A 22,848-nucleotide genomic window follows, 5' to 3' on the forward strand; every position below is an offset into this window, starting at 1 on the left:
CCTGGTGGCAATTTTCAGAAAGGAACAAATATAGAGGTTATAAATGTTGTCTAGCATAATCCTCTACAAATAGAACATCATTGTGGTGATAATAGTTACTAATTTTTGAGACACACTGTATCCAGACACTGTGCCGTGCATGATCTCATTTACTCCCTGAGACAGTCTTACATGGGATTTATTAAATCTCTGTTGTACATAAGAGGAACTAGAGACACAGAGAGGTTAAGAAACATACCCAAGTTCACATAGTTTATGGTAGAGGTAGGATTCAAACCTAAGTGTGTCTAACTTCAAATCCAAGTATATCTAGTTCTTCTATTCATAGCATGGCTGGCTTGCAAGAATCCACCCAAATTCGAACATATATATATATATATATATATATATATATATATTCACATACATAACAGATTATATAAGTGTATGTGTAAAAAGTTCTTTCCAAAAATAATCTGGTGCCTTTCAAATGATTAGGCTGTGCAAGTAACATGTGCAGCTAAGGGCCCATTTTTGCTGGCAGCTCTTAAGAGTTTTCGTTGATTCTAATCAGCCAGCATTTGCTATTTATGAATGTTGTATAATTCAACTAAAAGTCACATTTGTCAAAAAAAAACACAAATGCCTAAGTTAAAGCAATTCATTAGAGAGCTAATATTCCAGATGGCAAGGGGGAGAACGTAAAATAGTTCATTGACAAATTTGCAACCCCAGTGCCAGTGGTGGCATAACATGGTGGAGGAGGAAGTGGTTTTAGACTGCCAAGCGTTGCAGGATGAGAGGCATCTGAGAGGTGAGAACTGCTCAATCAAAGCAGTGCCATGAAATCACCCCTACCATCCTGCCTCCATTTCAGGGTTTTTCTTGTTCTCATAGAGACTTTGCAGGTCAGGCTGGTGAGTCCAGAACTAGCTTTGAATACATTCTCCCTTTCATTGATGGTGCTAGTTGGTGTATATTCCTAGGCAAGTGGGAAATAGGAACTGTTTATAGATTATTTTATCTGCATCTGGCCCAGGACTCTCCTTCAAATTCAAAACAATGTTAAGAACCCATCTTTAAAAAAAAATTATTGAAGTATAGTTGATTTACAGTGTTGTTTCTGCTGTACAGCAAAGTGATTCAGTTATTCATATACATATGTTCTTTTCTATATTCTTTTCCATTATGGTTCATCACAGGACATTGAATATAGCTCCCTGTGCTATACTGTAGGACCTTGTTGTTTATCCATTCTCCATGTAATAGTATGCATCTGCTAACCCCACACTCCCAAGCCATTCCTCCTCTAGCCCTGTTTCCCCTTGGCAACCCCAGGTCTGTTCTTTTTGTGTGTGAATCTGTTTCTGTTTTGTAGGTAAGTTCATTTGTGTCATGTTTTAGAGTTCACATATAAGTGAGATCATATGGTATTTGTCTTTCTCTTTCTGACTTCCTTCACTTAGTATGATAATCTCATGGTCCAACCATGCTGCTGCAAATGGCATTATTTCATGCATTTTTATGGCTGAGTAGTACTCTATTGTTGGAGAAGGAAATGGCAACCGACTCCAGTACTCTTGCCTGGAAAATTCCATGGATCAAGGAGCCTGGTAGGCTACAGTCCATGGGGTCACAAAGAGTCGGACACGACTGAGTGACTTCACTTTCACTTTCAGTACTCTGTTGTATGTATATTCCACATCTTGATCCATTCATCTGTTGATGGACATTTAGGTTGCTTCCATGTCTTGACTATTGTAAACCATGCTGCTGTGAACACAAGGGTGCATGTATCTTTCTGAATTATAGTTTTATCTGGGTGTATGCCGAGGAGTGGGATTGATGGATCATATGGCAACTCTATTTTAAGTTTTTCAGGAACTGCCTTACTGCACCAATTTACATTCCCACCAGCAGTGTAGGAGGAAGGAACCCATCTTCTTGACAGAAGATAGAGAAGGAGTCGCCATGGCTCCCTGTCCCTGCTGTCCTGACTCCTCTTGGATAATCCCTTCTGTTCAGGGCTATCCCTGGCTGCTGACTCATGAGTCAGTTTTCATGGACTGAGCTGGACAGAGCTTCCATCTTCCATGGGTGACCTCCCCATACTTTTCAGCATGCCTCTGCACCAGTGATGGGACTTTAGAGAGATGCTCCTCTGTGTTCTGCTCTGTTCTTTGGGTATTTTAGACTCAAAATATGTTCTGCACTGTTTCGAGGGAACACGGGATAAAGATTTAAGATTATAGTTTAAAGTCAGATGTGAATTGAATTCCAATTCCAAACTTACTTGTTGGGTGAGCGCAAACAAATTGGTTAAATTCAAGTTTTCTTTGTTACCCTATCTGTAAATTGGGTATAATAATACCAATTTTATCCAGTTGCCATGATAACTGAAGAAGAAAGAGCTTAATATAGCACTTGACATATAGTATTAATAAATGTCTAATCTTTTCACTCCTTTCTTTCCTGGCCTACTTTTGTTTCCTGCAGTCTTTGTTGTGGCCTTAGATGGTAGCATGGTGGGCAGCGTTCAGTAGTTCTCACTTCTGAGCCCAGATACAGAGCCTCTGAAGTAGTCTGGATCATCCTGGTAGCTGTACAGTCTGTTACACCTCGCTCCCACCCCAGCCACCTTCCTGGAGAATTCATCGACATGCCCCAAAACGCTTGGTTGTTTTCATTCCTAGGTAGAGCTTGCCTTTCACGGATTCTGCTGCCCTTAGTGCTTCATGATGATGGTGTCGTTGCTTCCAAAAGGCTTCCACCTGGTGCCCAAGTCCCCGCACACTTGCTCTCTCCATCTGAGAGCTTCTCTGGAAATAGCACCGTCTCACACCAACCCCCGGCAACAGCCGTGGGAATAGAGAGAGGCCTGCTGTGACCCAGTCCTCCTTGGCATGTGTTCTTTGTAGTTGTTTTTCCTCCACTGATGAATCCTTTGGCCTTGTCATCAAACTGTTCATTTATTGTCACAGTCCCCAGAAGCTGAGGCTAAAATGCCACGCTCTAAAGGGGTCAGTGGAGACATCACCAGGTGATGTTTCTCGCAGGATGAACAAGCCAGGCATTAAACCCGTTAATCCCAATTCCTGGTCCCTTTCTCCAGCCTCAGCTCTGTGTGAGCAGATTTGGACCACAGGCTTCTTATTTCCTTAGCAGCTCAGAGAGACTGAGGAGGGAAAGAAAAGGAGCTGAGGTGGGGAGTGCACAGCTCACAATTCCTCTTCAGATGGAGGAGTGTGTTGCGGGGAGGGGCATTAAAGGGCCAGCCATTCACGCTTACAACTCTTTTAACGTTCTTAGTGTGCAATCTCTGGAGAGGTTTTAATGAGTGCCCTCTTGCACAGTTCCTAGAGGGAATCCCAAGAGATTATGAAAAGACTGTCTGTACCTTCCAGAGAGCCAGTCTGGCTTCGGGGTCCCTGGCTGCTTTGCCCTCACACTGGTTCTTCCGGGCTCCTCTTTCCACATTTCATGGGATCGCAGGACTTATTCAAGGCAACAGTACATTGTTTTTGGAGTGGGAGATGTTCACTGTTTTCAAAAAGAGCTCAGGGAATTCCAAAAGGCACAGCACTGCCAAAGATAACATTATAGCTTTTCAAGCAACATCCGCCCCCGCCCCCCCCCCCCACCGGGGACCTGGGGCTGAACAGTGAAAGGTTAATTAGGTAGGTGAGGCAACTCAGGCCTTGAGGCTTCTTTAGACAAGCTTAGTTTAGAGTGACTGCACAGGGCTTCTCCAAGGATGGTTCCCAGAGCCACACTGATAACACCCATCAAATCCGAAAATCATGGGCGGAGGCCCAGCCATCTGTGTTTTAAGGGGCCCTCTAAGTGACCCTGATGAACCCTCCAAGGTTGAGGACTGGTCGAGAGTTGAGGGTATATTCCCGAGGTTGTCTCATACATTTGGAGGCTCAGAAACCATGCAATGAAGGCCTCTGTTTATGTGCCTGTTTATGATTCTTACTAGAAACAGGAAGCCTTCCCCATATCAAAGAGCCAATAACTAAGAGCTCAGGCTCTGGGTCAGAGTAACCCTATTTGAAATCTCACTCTTCCACTCAGAGGTTGTATATTCCTAGGACCATTATTTCTGAGTCCCAGTTTCTTTCTTTTTGAAATGGAGATAATAGTGTCTACCTTATAGGGTTGATGCATGAATTAAATGAGACAGTACACACATCTGCAGAGCCTGGAGAGCAATGTTTAGTAAACGATGGTTATTTTTAGGATTTTTCAAAGTATGAGTCTACCTTTCAACGTCAGAATTTAGGTCTGAGTTTTTCTGAGTAGTCTCTGTGGGAATGGTTTATTATAGAGCAGACTTTTTAAAAAGCACCATTTTGTGCCCTTGGGGGATTGTTTTTGCCCTGGTTTGCTGCATTTCTTACTCTGTGGAAAATGGACAGTTAACGTGCCCTAGTTTCACGGGGAGATTCATGCTCTTATTTGTCTTAGGGATTCCCACCTCCCTGACAAAAGCAACTCCCCACGGAAGGTCTCCACAGAGACTTCATCTTTGATTCTTCCCCAGAAAGAAGTCATGATCCTTAAATTTGGGGGAATCCATTTAGGAGCACTGCCAACATGAATTTTTCCACTTCATGAGTGGTTGTAGCCTCAGGCCTTGTCCGAGAATTTTAAAAAGCATGCTGTTCCACTAACCTGCTCACCCTCAACTTCTGCTGTTGTCATGGCAACGATAGTCCTGGGAGATGTCTGCATATCTTTATCAGGGAGAAAAAAAAATGAGATCAGCGATCTATGTGGGTGGGGCAGCTCCCTCCCATCAGTATCCTCCACTCTCACCTTGCATCTCACAGCCCAGGAATGCCAGATTGCCTTAGGGTCTCTAGTAGCCAAGAAAAACAAGTCCTTGTGTAAGATACACTTTAACTCTCTTGGTACTGTGGAGCTCATCAGGTCTGCTGGAGTTCTCTGTGTAGCTTATCTTGTGTGTTCTGACCTGGCCTGGAGGGGTGGAGCAAGGTGTTGTGAGAAAGGGAATTAGAATCCTCTACCCAGGAGACACCAGAAGTTTGTCTTTGCTAGCTCCATCTGTCTGGACTTTCTTCAACTCCTTCTTAAAGAGCACTTGGCACCACACTTGGCACCTTCTATTTTTAATGGTCATGTAAATGAAAAACTAGAAGGAAGACTTCCTGCTTTTTCTGAAAAGTTTCTGTTGAATAGATTCTGAGATAGTTCTTTCTCTCCACTTTGTATTCCCCACACCGCTCTCATTTTTCCTACATCCATTCTTCCAGGCTCGGTAGGCAGTATACAGTCAGGGTTGGGGCTGTGATACATAGTACAAGAATTTCTTCCATGTCAGAGGCCCACAACAGATCCTGTGCCTCCTGAAAATGGAATCCCTTGTGCACTGAGGACTTCCCTGGTGGCTCAGACAGTAAAGCCTCTGTCTACAATGTGAGAGACCTGGGTTCGATCCCTGGGTTGGGAAGATTCCTGGAGAAGGAAATGGCAACCCACTCCAGTACTCTTGCCTTGAAAATCCCATGGACGGAGGAGCTTGGTGCAGGCTACTATCCATGGGGTCGCAAAAGAGTTGGGCACAACTGAGCAACTTCACTTTCTTGTGCACTGAGATGTGTGTTCCTGAGCATATATTTTGGAGAGGGAGAGTGTGGTGAGGAGGGAGGAGCAGCAGGCCTGTTGCCTTAGGCCACAGTTTCCTTCAGCCCCACAGAAGCAGAGAAGCAGCTAATGGAGGGCCAGGAAATGGAGACTCATTACAGTTACCTTAGTTATCATCGATCCTTCTAACGAGCCTCAGGAGGAGTGAAGTCTGGTCCCTGCAAACTTCATCGTGAGAAACAATTTTTGCATATGTCTTTAGAAAATAATACACTTCATTCTTCTTTTATTTGAGTGTTGCATGGAACAGGAGAGTTTCTGAGTAACCTTCCTGTCTAGCTTTCTCTATACACTGTCCTTGGTGGCTGAACTTTTAAGTCCCTTTTCGAAAGGAAAATTCAAGTTTCTACTGTGGAGATGTCAAAAGACCACAAGGAAGGGGGGTGTCACCAACTCTGCTGCCTGTCTTGGCTCAAAGATGACAGGCCACCTGTGTGTTTGAGAGCTTTGTGGGGAAGCAGAAGTGTTGGGTGAGAGTCCACACTTCATTCTGTGGGACAGATTTCTTGGATTGTATGGAGCTGGTGGGCCTGGAGCTCCTCCCTGGGAGGTGCTTGGACGAGAAAGACCTATTAATGGCCAGCGTTGAGAGCAGATGGGTAGCAATAACTTGTAATGCCTTTCAGCTTTGCAGCTCTAGCAGGCATTGCCCTCAGCCTCACTGATTCTAGTGAACTGGAAATGAAAGCCAGTCCCCAGCAACAGCATGGATCTTTAATGACAAATATTTTCAGAGCAACTCAGCCCAGATTCCAAAAGAACTCAAAAAGTTCATTTTCTCAGAGGCAGTCAACTTTGCAGTTGAGAAGGTCACTGCCTAATCTGGAGAAACACATTCAGGTCAAGCATTGGCTAGAGACCAGGGGCCTCTAGGGGAAGGTCATAATAGAGTTCACTGCCAGGAGACCTGGAAGTGAGCCTGTGGGTTGGAGAGGAGCCCCTCTCTGACTCAGCCCTCAGAGCTTATTCCCCACGGTCAGAGAAAGGACAAGGAGCAGAGATGGGTGCAGTGTCACTCCCAGCTCAGTGAGACCAAGAGCTTCCTCAGCAGCTCCTTGCCTAGAAGGTCTGACTCCAAGGCAGTGGGCTAGCTGAAGGATGGGAGAAGGCAATCGTGATGGCAATACTAATGGAGATAAAGGGGGGAAAGGTGCTTGTGCTTAGTATTAAAAAAGGAAATGGAGAGCTTTGTAAAAGTCAGATTCAAGAGGTTAACTATAGAAGGTTAGGGTAGGAAAAGGTAACTTTCATGAAACCAAATTTGAATCCATAACATGACAAGAATAAATGAGAAATCTGTTGTTACTAGAGTTGTGTGCTTTAAGTACTGAATACCTAACAGAGTACCCTAAGCCTCCAGATTATAGCTGCAATTGCATGTGAAAAACAACCAAAGAAACTTCAAAAGTAAGTACAGCCTGTCCTGTACAGAAGGTCTGAACAAACAAGTTTGTTGTTGATGGTCCAAGAAAGCCCGCCAACTTGGGTGTACTTCCAACACTGGCCCAGTCCCGAGTCCAGAGCTGTTGCTCTAGGGCGACATCGCGGGCCACACTGAGCAGTCAGGTGACATTCCCGCTCTTATTTTCTTTGACTCTGCATTATAGATACTTTCTTATCCAAGCACACATATGTTATATGTGTTCCCTTGACCACCTGCTGTTACCTAAAGGTCTGTGACAAGGCTAGAAGCTTCAGCCAGTGTAATTGACTTACGTTAGATGCACACCAAGCTCCATGTCAGAGTTTTGTGGGGAGAAGGGTACCACTGGATGTGTAATCAGACTGAGGTGGATGCCCTTGTGGGAGCTTGGAGCCATGTTTGATGAGCCAAGGAGAAGTCCCCTTCCCTCAGCTAATGCCTATTTGTAAGGAGATGTGGAGGGTCATTTGGAGGGTCTTTGTCATTGAAGTTTCAAAGTCTTTAAATCCCATCCTGTTGCCCCTTTGTGTTGTGGAAATAGTATTTTAGAACAAGAGAAAGGGAGACTTGATATGATAGCTGTAGGGGTCTGAATTACTTTCCCATTTCTGCTGTAATAAGTTCCCACAAACTTTGTGATTTAAAACAATACAAATTTATTATGTTACAGTTCCAGAGGTCAGACATACAAAATGGGTTTTACTGTGCCACAATATAGGTGGGGTCCTGCACTATGTAACAAGAATCTACTTTCTTTAGTTTCCAATAACATGTTCCTCATTTCCATCTGAGCCCTCACTAACAGCATCTTTCAAGACCATATTTCCACAACAGTTTGTTAGTGACACTTAGGTATTCCCCAAGACAAGGTATGTTTTCCCTACCATCGTCCTCACTTCTGAGTCCTCTCTAGCAGAGTCGTTAATGTCCATCTTTCTACTAACAGCCTTTTCAAGGTAATCAAGACAGTTTCTCCATGCTCCTCAAAATCCTCAAATCTCTGTCTGTTTCCCAGTTCCAAAGCCATTTTTACATTGTTGGTAATTTTCACAGCAACACCCCATTTCCAGGTCCCAAAATCTATATTAGTTTCTATGGCTGCCATACTGAATGACCACAAACTAGGTGACTTAAAACAGAACAAATGTATTACCTTATAGTTCTAGAAACCAGAAGTCCACAGTGGGTTTCCTTGGGTTAAAACCAATGGATTTGCAAGGCTGCATGCCTTCCAGAGGCACTAAAGGAGGATATGTTTCCTTGTCTTTTCCAGCTCTCAGAGGCTGCCTGCATTTCCAGGCTCAGTGGCTCCTTCTTCCGTATCCATGGCCACTGCAGAGCGTCTGCAAACCTCACTCTCTGGCTCTCCTACCTTGCTCTTTCCCTCGTGAGGACCCTTGTGACTACATTGGTCTCACCTAGATAATCCAGGATAACCACTCTTGCTCAAGATCCTTAATTTAATCACATCTGCAAAGTGCTTTTCTTTTTTTTTTTTTTTTGACCATGTAACATAACATAGTCATAGGTTCCAGGAATTAGGATGAAGGCATCTTTGTTGTTGTTTAGTTGCCCAGTCGTGTCCAACTCTTTTTTGACCCCATGGATTGGGATTTCCTAGGCAAGAATACTGGAGTGTGTTGCCATTTCCTTCTCCAGGAAAATCTTCCCGACTCAGAGATCGAACACTCATCTCCTGCCCACGACTCCTGCATTGCAGGCAGACTCTTTACTGCTGAGCCACTGAGGAAGCCTGTGGACATCTTTGGGGGCACCATTAGCATGCCTATCTCAGGATCTTCCATGTGCAGGCAGAGGGGGCTCTGTGTGTCTGTGTGTGTGTAAATTTCAGTGTAGGTGAAGGTAAAGTTAGATGCAAATTAGGACCCTGAAGAGGGTGTAGTCAGTGTGAACTAGACTTTAAAGGCCTTTTGAAAGCTATCAATTGTCAACAGTGTGCTGGAGATGAATTCATCACCCCCTCCCTCTCCAAATCTTAGCTAATTAGGAATAGATGCATGGGACCAACTGAGAGAATCAAAGTTCAGAATCAGGCGTATTATTGGTAAAGAAGTTCTGGAGAGTGTGACAGGGCTTCCAAGCTTCTGAATGCAAGGGAAGAAAGTCAAGAATGGAAGAACTCTCTCTTGGTGAGGAGGGGGACCTGTCCTGGTTTGATTACCAAACAGAGGCTGAGCTGGAGCAGACAAAAAATTAGGTAAGAGCTATGTCATGAAAGAGGGCTTCCCTGATAGCTCAGTTGGTAAAGAATCCGCCTGCAATGCAGGAAATCTGGGTTCAATTCCTGAGTTGGGAAGATCCTGGAGAAGGGAACGGCTACCCACTCGAGTATTCTGGCCTGGAGAATTGCATGGACTATCCATGGGGTCCCAAAGAGCTGGACACAACTGAAAGTTGGACTTTCACTTCACTTCACTATGTCATGAAAGAACAATAACTGTTGATGTTAACTTGGCCCAATCAGGAAACACAATCTGAAGAATTCCCCAGCAGTCCTGTGGTTAGGACTTGGTACTTTCACTGCCTGATTTGATTCCTGCTTGGGGAACTAAGATCCTGCATTGTGGCCTGTGGCACAACCAAAAAAAAAAAAAAGGAAATTTAATGCATTTAAATTTTAGCTTATGATAATCTCCCCAATGAGACAACTTTTCTGAGAAGAGTAAGTAAGGAAGTAGAGCTAAACATGAAAAGTCCCTTCCTAGCACACTGCTGTGAGATTGGAAGGATGGTTGGTGGGTGTTTCCTCTTCTGTGTGAAGAGCTGGAAATGTGGAGAGAGGAGGAAAGTCCCCACTTCATTGTTATGCTAAGGGAGTTGATGTACTGTTTTGTCCCAGGCTTAAGATTATTTTCCCAAGAGTTGTGGAGCAGTCAGGAGAAGACAGGCCTCTTTGGGTCATTCACAGGAAAGAGTCAATTAAAGGTCTGGCAGAAAAGTCACTGTCCCTAGGGTGATGCCAGGAGGCAGGGCACTGCCCATCATGTGCCCTGTATGCTTGTAGCATCTGTGTCTAGGTGAAAGCAGATTAAAAAATATATATCTAGGACTTTCTTGAAGAAGAAAGTGTAGAGCCTGATCCGTGTATATGTACGTGTTGGGGGTTGTGGGCGGGAAGGGGTACTTTAGTCACTATTTCTAAATGTCACCTTTCCTCAGGGATGCCTCCTGTGTCAGGAGCAGGGGTCAGGGTGATTGTAGGCCAATTATATGGATACACATGCACTCAGGATTTGTTTGTTTGTGTTTTAGGAGCATTTTGCATAACAAATCTATTCTCACACTAGCTACCTCCTTGAGATCCTAACAGGCTAAGCACTTCCTAAGCCTAGAGTGTCCCAGCATGCTCAGCAGCTCTGACTGGAGACTAAATCAGCCTCTTGCCTCTGACAGTGATTAGCCAGGAGACCCATGGAGGAGCCTCCTTGGAGGCCAGCATCCCCTGGAGGCTCCTTGTGTCACTAAGATGTTGATCTGACTGCTATCCCTCAATCTGCAGCCAGTGTGGTTGTGTTTAGCTAACAAACAGTGTCATGTCAGTTTCCCTCTGTTGGACCAAGTGTAAATTCATTCTAAAGTGTTGCCTGGGGGAAATCTCTGTAGGGAAGATGAGCTTTTCAGTGTGCTCTCTCTAATTCTAGGCACTTAGAGATATAAATTAGCTTCCTTGGTCTTTTCTCACTCAAGGTCACAGCCTTTCCTCCAGGGTACTAATGTTCTAAATGGTTGTGATTTGAAGGGCACTAGGAAGGTCCTTACAAAACCTACCTGACAGACGGGTCCCTAGAACTTTACCATTAACCACCACCACTGTCGGCATTCTCTTCTAAAATGCCCATTCTTTCATTGATCCATTCATGCATTCGTATTTTCTCTTCCTCTCTCACACACACACACACACACATACACACACACACACACATACACGCACACACATAAAGAAGTATTAGACTATCCTGTCCAATGAAACTTTCCTTGGTTTGGCTTTAATATAGAATTTGGTTAAAGTGAAAGTGAAGTCACTCAGTCGTGTCCGACTCTTGGTGACCCTGTGGACTGTAGCCCGTCAGGCTCCTCTGTCCATGGGATTCTCCAGGCAAGAATACTGGAGTGGGTTGCCATTTCCTTCTCCAGGGGATCTTTCCAACCCAGGGATTGAACCTGGGTCTCCTGCATTGCAGGCAGATGCTTTATCCTCTGAGCCACCAGGGAACCTCCTATATTGTCATTAAACAAGCATTTGTTAAGTACCTACTTAAGGCCAGTCTCTGTTCTAGGTGATGCAGATACAATACTAAATATAACAGCCCTGTTCTCATGATCTAGTGGGGGAGACAGAAATGTAAAGAAATAAGATGGAAATATTACAGTGTCAGGACCGTAATAGTGCCATGTATAGGCAGGTCCAATGAGGGGCAGGAAGCTGGGACAAACCACCAGGGCCTGTCAGTCCAGGATGGGACCCAGAGTCTATCTGTGTTGTATCCATACAAACCCTATGTAAACATGGTCAGCTGGCTCATGTTTCCTGAGAGGGACGTCCTCGTTGTTTAACAGAGCCCAAACCCTCCCTCAGCAACCATGAATAGCAGATATGTTGTGGTAGCCCAGAAGATGGAATTGGGAATTTAGGGGACCAGGTCAGAGAGTATGTGACATTCAATACTGTATTGAAGGATGGTACATAGATTGTGGGAAGAAAGTTCCAGACAAAGGAAATAATACATGTGCCCCCAAACCAGAATGCATAGTATTGGTGAACAGAATGAATACATTTGATGGGAAGGGTGGCGTGGAAGACTGTTGGGAAATGAGATCAGAAAGACTAGAGTCAGATTTTCTTGGGCTTCCACAATCCTGCTAAAGAAGGAGAACTTTCATTCAGTTGCTAGAAGTGGAGAGCCGCCTCAAGGTCTCTTTTTCCTTTTTAAGAATAGAGCCTCTATTGAGCCTCTTAGCTCTGCTGAATCTGCAAAAACCATCCTGTAATATGTCAAGACAAACTCATGAGCTATCACTCTAACGTTTTTTTCCACCTAAACCAGGAGTTAGAAACTCTTGAGTGTCTAGAAATGTGGGACCGAGAGGGAAATGAATGCATTTTTGTAAAAGGGACTGTCCTTGGAAATGTTCTTAGGTAATTCTCCTGGACTTGGTTTAATCATGTCTAAGAAAATGTGGAATGAAGGGAAGGCTTGTTAAAATTTTGCCTTGTGTTAGGTTTTTAAGGGAGGCAGTGTGGCATTGCATAGTCCCTCTGCTCCCTGTGGGACCACTTCATCATCATGCTTCAGATTTATTAATGTGTGAAAAAGGAAAGACTGTAGGCTGTTGTAAGGATTAAATGAGATGATGCCTGTGAAATGCTTAGCACAGTGCTTAGTTCATGGTAAGCACTCAAAAGTGTTACCATTTTCTCAGTTTTAATACTCCTGATACTTAGCACAGTAAATAGGATTCCCAGTGTCTTTGCTAGAGGAAATGGAATGGTCTTGGAGTGCACAGAATCAGAGATGGTGGTAGAGGAGAGGGTTCTCTCCGATGACAGTCATTCCCCTGCTCTTGTCCCTACAGTGTTCTGACAGCACCTCCATTTTACACCCTCAGTGCAGAGATACCACGGCTTGTCTAGAAATGGTTGCTCAAGGCTGCAAAGTGACACAGCAACGTAGAGCCTGGGATTGCTTCCAAGTTTTAAGAAGCGCAGATTGTGACAAAGTAAGGGAGGGAGGCAGAGAAGAAAAATTTGAAAACCAGAAGCAGTGTTCTTGCTGAGCGACACAATGGTGGCTCACACAGTTTCAGGTGGGACAGGCACTGTGAGGGGTCACTACCAGATGGTGGTGCCGAAGGAGGAGCCCAGTAAGGGACTCGGGTCCAGGTAAGGCTGCTGCATGGGGCCCTGCACTTGGAAAAGGCCCTGTTGGGTTTAATACTCTGCTTTTGCCATCTTGAAGTTCTTAATCTTTTTTTAACAAGGGGCCCCCCTTTTTCATTTTGCAGTGAACCCTGCAAGTTATGTAGCTGGTCCTGGGTCCAGGCTACCTGGGGCAGGGACATTTTGTCTCAGCTAGTGTTTTGAGCTAGTTTTTGAACTTGCAACTGATCAAGTAGAGTGGGTTAGTATTCTGTTTTAAAAAGGTTTTATTTATTTGCTTATTTTTGGCCATGCTAGGTCTTTGTTGCTGAATGGGCTTTTCTCTAGTTGCAGCGAGTCGGGGCTACTCTCTAACTGCGGTGAAGTTGCGGTGCATGGGCTTCTCATTACGGCGGCTACTCTTGTTGCGGATCACGGACTCTAGGGCCCTCGGGCTTCAGTAGTTGTGGCGCAGGGCTTTAGCTGTTCTGCAGCATGTGGGCTCTTCCTAGGTCAGGGATCGAACCCGTGTCTTCCGCATTCGCAGGCAGATTCTTTACCACTGGGCCACCAGGGAAGCCCTAGTATTCTTTTTAATCTCTCTCTCTCTCTCTCTAATTATAAAAGGACAAAAATGATAACAAATTAAACCTGTAAAAACTGAAACAAAATGAGTAGCACCTCACTCCTTTTCTCCCCAGAAATAACCACTAAAAATGCTTTAGTGTGTGTCCCCCAGATTTTTTGTTAACTGTAAAGTACTATATTGTAAAACTGTGTGCATTTACATTGTTGATGTAAATATTAAACAACACAGCATCATTTATGCAAAAATATTCACATTTCCGCAGACCCACTCCCCTTCAGTGAGGCAACCACCATTAACAGTTTTGTCTGTATGCTCCAAAGATATTTTTTGAATAAACTTTATTTCTTTAGAGCAGTTTTAGGTTCCTAGAAAAATTGAGTGGAAAGTACAGAAGGTTTCCAAATGCTTCTGTCCCCACACTGCACAGCCTCTCCCACTATTGATAACCAGACCCAGAGCCGTGCACTGTTACACCTATACTGACACATCATTGTCACCACCCAGAGCCCATAGTTTATATTAATACTAGAGTTCAGTCTTCCAAATATCTTTCAAATTTATTTTTAGTTACGTAATTGATGTATGAATGTGTTTTCTATGTTTATTAAAAATAGGTAGGCTTTCAGAAAGCAAAATGGGATAATTTTATACATATGAGTATGTAGCTTGTTTTTATTTTTTAACAAATGCTTTTCCAAGTCACTACATATAGACCTGTCTCCTTTTTCTTTAATAAGAGCATACTGTATTGTATGTCTATATTACAAGTTATTTATCAAATTTCCCTTTGGTATATATGTTTTTCAAACAATGCAGTACACATTCTATTTTTTAAGTTTAAAAATATTTTTTTAGTTGGAGGATAATTGCTTTACAATGGTGTGTTAGTTTCTGCTGTACAGCATTGTGAATCAGCTATATATATATATATACACACACATACATATATGTATATGTATACATGTATCCTCTTCCTCTTGAGAGTACACTTTCTTACATATATTTTTTGTGCTCCTAGTATATATAGGATAGGGTATGAACATATCAAATTGGCAGTCTCATATCTGGGGTTGATCGGAGAAGGCAATGGCACCCCACTCCAGTACTCTTGCCTGGAAAATCCCATGGATGGAGGAGCCTGGTAGGCTGCAGTCCATGGGGTTGCTGAGTTGGACACGACTGAGTCACTTCACTTTCACTTTTCACTTTCATGCATTGGAGAAGGAAATGGCAACCCACTCCAGTGTTCTTGCCTGGAGAATCCCAGGGACGGGGGAGCCTGGTGGGCTGCCGTCTATGGGGTCGCACAGAGTCAGACACGACTGCAGTGACTTAGCAGCAGCAGCAACACTTGTTATACACACCCTCTAACCCCCACCTCTATGTCACTTAACTCACTGATCTTCCAGGGACTTAGCCCTCAGGGTTGAGAATCCTGGAGCAGATAAAGGAGAGAATTTATTTGTGACTAATAATAGTAACAGCTCACCTGTATTGAGCACTTAAACCATGTTTTATGCACTCAAGCCGCATATTGTTCTAAATATTTTGTGCTGTGCTTAGTCACTCAGTTGTGTCTGACTCTTTGCTACCCCATGGACTGCCAGGCTCCTCTGTCCATGGAGATTCTCCAGGCAAGAATATTTGAGTGGATTGCCATGCCCCCCTCCAGGGAATCTTCCCAACTCAGGGATTGAACCCAGGTCTCCCGCATTGTAGGTGGATTCTTTAACGTCTGAGCCACCAGGCAAGCCTGAGAATACTGGAATGGGTAGGCTATCCCTCCTGCAGAGGATCTTCCCAGCCCAGGAATCAAACTGGGGTCTCCTGCATTGCAGGTGATTCTTTATCAGCTGAGCTACCAAGAAATACTTTATATGTATTAAATCTGTTAATCTGTATAACCACCTCAGAGATAAGTCTGTTATGATACCCATTTTATTTTGTTTTTTAAAAGCCTTTTATTTTATATCAGAGTATAGCCGGTTACCAATGTTATGTTAGTTTCAGGTGCACAGCAAAGGGACTCAATCATACATATACATGTATCCGTTCTCTCCCAAACACCCCTCCTATCCAGGCTGCCAGGTAACACTGAGCAGAGTTCTGTGCTATACAGTAGGACATTGTTGTTTATTGATTTTAAATATAGCAGATTACACCTATTTTAATATTTAGGAAACGGAGACACCTAGCGTTAATTAAGGTCACACATCTGTCTAGTAAATGCCAAGATCTAAAGCAAGGCTCTTTGACTTCTCAGCCTGTGCTCTTTAACCTCTACACACATTCTCTCTGCTGCTGCTGCTGCTAAGTCGCTTCAGTCATTTCCAACTCTGTGCGACTCTGTGCGAGCCCATAGACGGCCTCCTATCAGGCTCCTCTGTCCCTGGGATTCTCCAGGCAAGAACACTGGAGTGGGTTGCCATTTCCTTCTCCAATGCATGAAAGTAAAAAGTGAAAGTGAAGTCGTTCAGTTGTGTCCAACTCTTAGCGACCCCATGGACTGCAGCCTACCAGGCTCCTCCATCCCTGGGATTTTCCAGGCAAGAGTACTGGAGTGGGGTGCCATTGCCTTCTCCAACACACTCTCTCTAGAGAGTTTAATGCCGTAACAATGTCAGTTTCTCTACATTGTTTATTCCTTAAAACAATATTGTATTTACTCATTTACTTGTCTTTTCTACACTGTAACTCTCTGAGGTGAGGGTACCTGTCTAAGTATTATTCACAACCCTATACCCTAATGTCTAGCACCACATCTGCTTTATTGTATGTAATAAGTAAATTTAGTTGAATGGATAACAGTGCCTCTGGGAGGTCGCTGCTGTTTTCATTTTATAGATGAAATTACAAGTCAGTGTCACCCACATAGTGTAGTAGAAAATAGTAGGAAGCAGAATAGCGGAGCTGCAGTGTGAACCCAAGGCTTTTGGTATCTAATCCAAGGTGCCGTCCACCTTGTCTAAGCTGCTTCCATTCTGCCTGTTTCAGAGGGCTCTGGAGAATGGTTCCCTACCTAGCAACCATTTCTAAGCTGGAAGACTTCACAGCTAGCTGGTTTTAATGATCCCTGGGAGGGGCAGAGCCTGATGAGAGGAAGGCCCTTGGAAAAGAGTTTCAGGAAGCCCTGCATCCGGGAATCAGTTGTTAGAAGAGTCAGGTTCCTTAGAGGACTACCATGTAGTAATAATATGTATCCTTTATTTCAGCTTCTGCATGCTAAATATTATTCTGTGTGATTTATGAGCAGTCTCTTTTAATGATCACAGTCCCATTAGGTGGATATTGTTATCTTTGTTTTACATGTGAAAGAATACTGAGAGGCCAAGTGGCTTGCTCAAGGTTACACAACAAATAAGTGCTAAAACTAGGATTCAACTCAAAATGTGTGACCCCCAAACATTCATTTCAAGCATTCTGCTACCCTTGGTTATAAGAGAAGCTGAAGCACGGGGCATTGTAAGAAGAAATTGCCCTCCCAAGACCCTGGAGGACATTAGTGATGAGAAAATAAGGTGGAGAGAACCATGTAGTCTGAGCCCTCTTAGGTGAGGGTGGGTGGGCGGGGTCACAGAGGAAATGTTATTTATTTATTTTTTAGCTGACTATGGAGAGCTAGGGAGATTTGAGACCAGCCATTCCAATTTTTGAATCTGGGTTCTCAGCACGTGATGTCTTTACAGTCTTAACCTAGAAATGGCAGAGTTATTTTGGGCACAAAGCAAGAGCTGTGGCTTTAAAAATACGCCACTGTATTTATCGCTTCCGCTTCAAGATTACTGAAAATTAGCCCAGCTGTGGCCTGAGGCACCAAGCAGCCACACAGTCTTCTGAACCCACCCAAAGCGGCTGAAACACCCAGAAGTGGCAGCCTCTGGGGAGTGGCTATCAGATTAGTTCTCCATCACCAAGCCTGCTCTCTGATCACACAAACACACCATCCTTTGCCAGCTACTGTGGGGATCAAGATGCTAGGCCTGTGAATCAGCTCAGCTCTGTCTTCTCCCCCATCCCCAAGGCTTTAATAGAAGTAAAAACATTAATAATTCTATTATTGAGCTGGAGAATCAGTACAGGAATAATTTTTCAGCTTTGTTACCCAATTGCTGTTTGAGTTAAGGCAGATAATCTTGCTGTAATTTAAGCCTTCAGTTTCCTTTTCTATAAATTGGAAATCTTATATATATATTAAAAAAAATATTTTAAATATATATATAAGTAAATATATATATATATATATATATATATATATATATATATGAGAAGGAAATGGCAACCCACTCCAGTACTCATGCCTGGAAAATTCCATGGATGGAGAAGCCTGGTGGGCTACAGTCCATGGGGTCGCAAAGAGTCTATCGACTGAGCAACTTCACTTTCATATATGTATACATATGCAAAGTACTTAATAAAGTACTTGACCTATAGTAAGCAATCAATTGATATTCCTTGAACGCATCAATCTTCTGTTACTCTGGTCTTAGTAACAGGTAAAATGGTGATGAACTTTTACTTTGTGCCAGGCACTGTGTTATGTGCTAAGGATAACTGATAACTGCAAATAAAGAATCTGCCTGCACAGGAGACACAGGAGATGAGGGTTTGATCCCGGGGTCAGGAAGATCCCCTGGAGAAGGAAATGGCAATCTACTCCAGTATTCTTGCCTGAAAAATCCCATGAACAGAGGAGCCTGGTAGGGTGTAGTCCATGGAGTCACAAAGAGTCAGACATGACTGCCCAACTAAACACACATACAAGAATAATTACATTTAATGCTATGACAGCCCTGTGAAGTGGATGCTATTACTCCTTTACACATGAAAACTGAAGCCCAGAGGTAATTAAATAATTTGCTAAACATCACATAATTTACATGGTGTAGCCAGATTTAGACCTAGTACTCTGATTATAGACCCTAAAGACTTAAAGAGAAGAGGGAAGAATATTTTTACATTCTCCAGTTTCCATGGAAAATTCTTTCCTCTGTCAACTGAAGGACGAAGAAGCTGTGGGGAAATGCTGTTAGTGCTAGCCCAGGTGGTTTCCGCTTTCTTCCCCTCTCTATGATCCTGGACAGGATTTGAGTTTCCAGCCGTCATTCTCCTGTGTTTTGTGGGCTGTAATTACTCAGATTTACTTTGTCCAATTCATGAAGGATCCAGCAAGAGGGAGGAGGTGGAGCTTATCTAAGCAATTCATAGACCCCACTGATGGAGTAGGGGGTGGGGAGGGAGCTGGAGATGTTTTACATCCTAATCTTTCAGTGCTGGCAGATACTTTTTGCCTTTTGGTCTGAGCATGTATTCAGGCCGGGCGTGTATAATTCTGCAATCTGCCAAGTTCTGGTAGAGAGACAGAGACAGAGAGAGAAAGACAGGCAAACCGACTCTCTCTCTCTCTCTCTCTCTCTCTCTCACACACACACACACACACACACACACACAGAAAGACAGGCACACACAGAGAGGGAGATGGAATGGTTGCTCAAAGCTGCAGAAGGATCCAGCAAAATTGGAACTGCTTGAAAGGCCTCAGTGGCTGGCAGGGTGGGAAAGAAGTCCAGGAGAAGCGAGATGCCGCTGTGCAGAAAGCCTGGATGTTCATTTGCAAACCCAGAATCTGCGCAGCCTTCTGTGCCTCGACCCTTCCCTGGGCAGCCAGAGGCAGCAGCAGCAGCCCAAGCCCGCGGGAGAACAAGCAATCCAGGGGAGCTGTCTAGCGGAGCCGGAAACGCCTGTAATCATTTAATAGCCTTTTCTGGCTGCACCGACAGAACGGAGTGGGCGGTAGGCAGGCTCCAGAGTGCTGTCTGGCAAGATAGTCCCTGGCTTTAATCAAAATGATGGGTTTCCTGGAAGCTCTTTATTAACCTCAGCACCAGAATCCCAGAGATGGTAACAAAAGGATGAATGGGGCGCGGAGGGGAGGGGCTGAAACCTGCAGGCTGGGCGGTGATTTTCCTGAGCTGAGCACTCACTCCCTCAGGCACCCCTCCCCCCCAACTGCACAAGTCTTTCCACTTATGCTCTCTTAGAGAGAAGCTCCTGCCTGCATCGCCATCTCCCAAGTGGGTGACTAAACAGATACAGCGTAGAAATTGCTATACTTGTATAATGCCTCAGGGTTTTCACAGAGCCTTCCTATACAGCTCAGGATGTGGGTCTCATGACTGGAGTGAGACTCCCTAGATTTGAGTTCCAGGCTCCACGGTTAGTACTTCTTGATTGATCTTCAGTATCTTCATTTATAAAACTGACATATTTATAAAGCAGACATAGATATTGGTCGTATCTACTTCCTGTGGTTCTTGTGAAGAGTAGAAATTATATTGCATGCAAATCTGCTTAGCTGGGTGCCACACACAGAGGAAGGCAGAGTAAATGTTAACTAATTCATGACTCTGATGGAGACAGAAAGGTGATCACCTCCATTTTATGCCTGAGGCAACTGAGGCTCAGAGTTGTTTCTATAAATTGCCTAGGTCTAGATACCCTTAAGGGCTTCCCTGGTGGCTTAGATGGTAAAGAAATCTGCTTGCAATGCAGGGAGCCTGGGTTTGGTCCCTGGGTTGAGAAGATCCCCTGGAGAACGGAGCTACCCACTCCAGTATTCTTGCCTGGAGAATTCCATGGACAGAGGAGCCTAACGGGCTACAGGCCATGGGGTTGCAAGAGTCAGACACGACTGAGTGATAAACACACACACACACACACACAGGTACCCTTAAGTGATAGAACCAGAGCAAGCCCTCAAGTTCGAAAGAGCAAAACAAGAGGAAGAGAGGAAAAGAGAATTAAAATCCCTCTAACATTTTCTAGGTTTGCCCCTCTAAGAACTTTCCTGAAAGTAATATCCTTAGTCAAAATGACTGTGGGTGGTTCTGTTAAGTAGAGTCCCTTGGACTGCAAGGAGATCCAAGCAGTCCATCCTAAAGGAGATCAGTCCTGTGTGTTCATTGGAAGGACTGATGTTGAAGCTGAAACTCCAATACTTTGGTCATCTGACGCGAAGAGCTGACTCATTGGAAAAGACCCTGATGTTGGGAAAGATTGAGGGCAGGAAGAAAAGGGGATGACAGAAGATAAGATGGTTGGATGGCATCACCGACTCAATGGACATGAGTTTGGGTAGACTCTGGGAATTGGTGATGGACAGGGAGGCCTGGCATGCTGTGGTTCATGGGGTCGCAGAGTCAGACATGACTGAGCGACTGAACTGAACTGAACTGAGTTGAACTGAAAGTCAGTAGAAATCAGATAAACTGCTCCTGGCCTTAATTGGTTGTACAGACAGATTAGAATGGGAGTTGGGGGTGAGTTTACAAGTCTGGCATTTGCTTCACAATCTTTAGGACTTTCCCTGGCATCTGCATTGTCAAAGCCTCCAGCTTAATCGTTCCTAGTCACTGAGGCTAAACTCCAGTCAGAGTTAGGTCAGCATGAAAGAGGAAAAGTTGGGAATGTTTGCCTAAGGGGAGTGCCTAACATGGATTACTGAATCAAACGAAGTGGTCAGCTTCCCCTAGAAGGCAGTTTTTTTTAAAGTTGCAGATCTATATGTCTTTGTGTAAAAAAAAAAAAAAAAAAGTATGTTGTTTGAATTTTTTAAAGTATCCCTATCTATTGTGGATAAACCAGTCAATTAAAAAAAAAGAAAAATCTATATTTAACGTATAATTATGACCATACTCTGTTAAACTTTTGGGGCTTCCCTGGTGGCTCAGACAGTAAAGAATCTGCCTGCAACGCAGGGAACTGGAGTTCAATCCCTGGGTTGGGAAGATCCCCTGGAGAAGGAAATGGCAACCCACTGCAGTCTTCTTGCCTGGAGAATCCCATGGACAGAGGAGTCTACTGGGCTGTAGTCCATGGTGGCTGCGAAGAGTTGGACACGACTGAGCACACTAACACTTTCACTGTTAAACTTTTAAATCCCATTCGGCTGTAATCTGAGCGTCAGGGAAGGGTTGATGTCTGTCAGAAGCCCTCTACTGAGGACTCAGTTCAGTTCAGTCAGTCACTCATGTCCGACTCTGTGACCCCATGGACTGCAGCACGCCAGGCTTCCCTGTCCATCACCAGCTCCCAGAGCTTCCTCAAACTCATGTCTTTCGAGTCGGTGATGCCATCCAACCATCTCGTCCTCTGTTGTCCCCTTCTCCTCCTGTCTCCTGCTATCTAGGTTGGCCATAGCTTTTCTTCCCAGGAGCAAGTGTCTTTTAATTTCATGGCTGCAGTCACCATCTGCAGTGATTTTGAAACCCAAGAAAAGAAAGTCTGTCACTGTTTCCTTTGTCTCCCCATCTGTTTGCCATAAAGTGATGGGAGTGGATGCCATGATCTTAGTTTTTTGAATGTTGAACTTTAAGCCAGCTTTTTCACTCCGCTCTTTCACTTTCATCAAGAGGCTCTTTAGTTCCTTTTTGCTGTCTGCCATAAGGGTGGTGTCATCTGCATATCTGAGGTCATTGATATTTCTCCCGGCAATCTTGATTCCAGCTTGTGCTATATCCAGCCCGGCATTTTGCATGATGTACTGTGCATATAAGTTAAATAAGCAGGCTGACAATATATAGCCTTGACATACTCCTTTCCCAATTTAGAACCAGTCTGTTCCATGTACAGTTCTAACTGTTGCTTCTTGACCTGCATACAGGTTTCTCAGGAGGAAGGTAAGGTGGTCTGATATTCCCATCTCTTTAAGAATTTTAAGACTCTAGTAGATCCATTAATTTGGGTTGTGGCTTGTCTCTGTTTTGTCTTTGTCAGCCAGTGTGCTGGGTCCCTGGGAGCAGAGGGGAGGGGACCTGTGGGAGGTCCCAGGAAGGGGAAGGGAGACAGTACAGAAAGAGGAAGCATTCCTTTAACTCACCTGGGACTGGCCCTGGGCTGGGGTTAGGGGCAGAAAAGGTATGTTTTCCTTCTCATCTTTTACCCATCTTCCTATCTCATCTGTCTCATGAGATACCTTCCTCAAGTATCTCATTGATTCTGCCCCCAAAGTCACAGTATTTTATAAACAAAGTCAGCCAAGGGTTTCAGTGCTCTTGGTCAAAAGGGACTCAAATGAAGAGGTCAGTAAATGTTGTTTGCCAGATCCTTTAAGCTGTTATTTCATCCAAATGAACCCTCAGAGATGTTTGCGCATACATTGGCCTGAATAGGTTGAGTACAAGGATCCAGGAGACGCTGGAGAAACCAGATCCTGTTCTGCTCTGCAGAAGCTGAATATGGGGTGGATGTACCTGAATGGTTCTCTGATTGCTTCTTAGAGTGGAGGCTGAGTCAGACCCAACCAAGACTCCC

At 44.2% G+C, this 22,848-nt stretch overlaps 1 protein-coding gene across 1 annotated transcript in view; it reads left to right on the forward strand.

Annotated features, from left to right (window-relative positions):
- The window catches only part of LOC138086144 (protocadherin alpha-6-like), a 48,903-nt gene that overhangs the window by 18,290 nt on the left and 7,765 nt on the right, over positions 1-22,848 (forward strand). The gene's annotated exons all lie outside the window — the stretch shown is intronic.

This window comes from Capricornis sumatraensis, chromosome 9, assembly GCF_032405125.1.
Source record: "Capricornis sumatraensis isolate serow.1 chromosome 9, serow.2, whole genome shotgun sequence".
Taxonomy (NCBI): Eukaryota; Metazoa; Chordata; class Mammalia; order Artiodactyla; family Bovidae; genus Capricornis; species Capricornis sumatraensis.